Raw genomic sequence first — 2,917 nt, 5'->3', positions numbered from 1 at the left:
TCTTTTTCCTAGGAGTGCAACCCTAAAAAGATTATACAACCTATCATATTTCCTTTTGTGTTCGCCATTGGACCAAATTATCATTGACTTCAATCTACAATGTTGTATGCATGATGGTTTCAACTTTCAATAGCTCATTGGCCAATGAAACTTATGTGTACATGTATATTATGCTTTCATTATCATTTGGTTTTAATGGTTGTCAATTTTCGGCCAGTTTGTTACTAATTATTTAGTCATCTCTCTCGTTTACAATAAATGACAAGATAATCCTTTCTAATCGAAAGGGGTGATCAAGAATCAATTTCTAAAAGGCCAAAATCACTTTTTTACACCATATTTTAGATTGGTCTATGTACCTTTACCTTTAATATCATCCAGTATAAAAGAATCTGCAGTTCTAAAAATATCTTGAATAAAAAATCAGTTACCACAAAACAATTAACTTTGTGATCTCAAATGGCGAATCTTTAACAATAAATTAAATCAATCATCAAGTAAATCATATCCATATTCAATTATTCATAACACATCTTCAAATCACATAATGGTAAACCAACAAATACTTACAAGTTACAACAAAGTTAATCGATCTTAACATCGGTTATTCATTTTTTTTGTAACAAAAGAAGATAATCATTAACTTTAAAAAAAAAAAAAAAAAAAAAAAAAAAAAAAAAGGAATCACTTTCACCATTTGCTTTTACAAAAAAGGTGGTTCACTGTACATCACTATGCCATGAAAGAATAATATCTTGAAACCCGACTTTCAACGCTTCACATTCAACCTCACTAAACCCATCGCCGCCATCAACCACCGATAACTCCACCAACAACAACTCCGGCACCACCTCCATCACCTTCGCCACAACAATCGCTCTCCCTTTCACCAACCGAACAACATCACCTCTCTTACTGCAATTCTCTTTATCTTTACTCTTCTTCAATCGATATCCTAATCTCTCCCCAACTTCCGCCACCGTCTTCTCTATCTCCTCCGCCTTCGCCGTGGAGGTAAACCGCTGCTCTTTCTTGGTCGTTTTTTCTTCAAAAATACCCGATAAATTCAACCCCGATGACATCGAGATTATGTCAAACGCATTGATGGACGTCTTGTACTTCATCGAATTCAAATCAATAGATTCGTTTTCTTCGTACAATTCCAGGGTTGGATCAGGTTTTAAACATTTCTTGAACCATGGAAGACTCATTAATTTCTCGATGCTCATTCGGGATTTTGGTTTTGGATCGAGAAGTTTTTGAATTATGATCCGGGGATGCTTCGGAATCCAGTCCGGGAAGTGAATTTCACGTTGGTGGATTTTCCGGTACATCTCCGATAAGTTACTGTCATCAAACGGTAAATACCCAGCGAGGAAGTTAAATAAAATCACCCCACACGACCAAGCGTCCGCCTTTGCGCCGTCGTAGCCTTTCCCCCGGACAATCTCCGGCGCAGTGAATGCCGGAGTTCCACATGCAGTGTGTAGAAGGCCGTCTTTTTTCGATTCCGGCAACGCAGAGAGTCCAAAATCAGATATTTTTAAGTTTCCGTTTTTGTCAAGTAAAAGATTCTGCGGTTTGAGGTCACGGTGTGCGACGCCGTTTTGATGGCAAAAGTGGAGGGTGGAGACGAGCTGTTGAAAGTACAGACGGGCGGTTCCCTCTTTCATCCGTCCGCGGAGAGTCAGCTGCGTGAAAAGCTCGCCGCCGGTGGCGAGTTCCATCACTAAGTAAATCTTGGTTTTCGTCGCTAAGACTTCGTGGAGTTTAAGAATGTTCGGATGATTCAGCCGCCGCATGGCGGCGACTTCACGGACAAGCCTTGGCTCCATTGACGGATCTGCGGTGGCTGGTTTCTCGATGACCTTAACGGCGACGGAGGAACTGTCGTTGAGAGAGCGGCCATGGTAGACTTTTGCGAAACTGCCACGACCCAAGAGGTGGGTGAGTTGGTACTTGTTTAGTATGATGGTGCCGCCGTCGCTGGTGCTTCTCTTGATAGTGGTAGTGGGTGGCGGTGGTGGAGGCATGCCAAATCGGCGATAAAACGGCCGCCTGAAAATATTATATTGAGAGAGAAGGTTTAATTTGGTTGGTGTGGAAGCCGTTTACGATACTTTTTATAGTGATACAAGCACTAAGCACAGTTGGCTCTTTAATTTAATCGCAGATTTTTTTGTCAGGGATGCAATTACGATTTTGCCCCGTCTAACACTATTTATTTATCAAAAAGTCTATTATGTCTACTCAGAATTATTTTATTTTCAAAATCTGTTTTGATTATTTTACGAAGTTCTAAATAACGTGAAAGGTGATATGACAGCAAGAGCAATGAAGATTTTTTAGTTTTTACATAACATAGCAACCCATTTTAGAATGTGACTTAGGCGATAACTATATATGTAATTTGTAATTTTATATGTACATAAAAGCCGATTTAAAGAAAAAAAATGATTGCAAGTCTTCAAAGCCAATTTGAAGTGTCATATCGTTTTCTATATAAAGAAATACGATGAGTAGAGAAATAGACACAAAGGGAAAGAAAAATGATACTATGTAGACATACAATGGGAACAAATGAAGGAAAAATAGGTCTTGACAAAACACAAGCTAGAGTTCTGTTATTCTTGAGGCGATGATTCATCATTGTTTTGAAATGTGCCATCTTCAACTTCAAGTTGGTGATGACTCATCGTCCCGAAACTTTTCGTTAGGTGGATCAACTCGAGAGTCGAGAGACCGGTTAGTATGCGGATTGGCATGAGAGCCGAGAGTTTGTTTGTATGCATTGTATGCGTATAGTTCTTTGGATCATGAAAATTGTAACATCGCATCTTTCAAGTAACTTCAAATTTATCCATTGGATTTTAATTATGTCATTTTTAGTCATTGGGGATGGAAGAGTGAAGCCATG

General features: G+C 39.1%; 1 pseudogene; it reads right to left on the bottom strand.

Annotated features, from left to right (window-relative positions):
- Nucleotides 1-481: 481 nt before the first annotated feature.
- Nucleotides 482-2,117, bottom strand: LOC145037723 (CBL-interacting serine/threonine-protein kinase 7 pseudogene; annotated as a pseudogene).
- Nucleotides 2,118-2,917: the final 800 nt, after the last annotated feature.

This window comes from Lactuca saligna, chromosome 3 (assembly GCF_052625555.1).
Source record: "Lactuca saligna cultivar CGN05327 chromosome 3, ASM5262555v1, whole genome shotgun sequence".
Lineage (NCBI taxonomy): Eukaryota > Viridiplantae > Streptophyta > Magnoliopsida > Asterales > Asteraceae > Lactuca > Lactuca saligna.
This window is presented reverse-complemented; position numbering and strand designations above follow the sequence as displayed.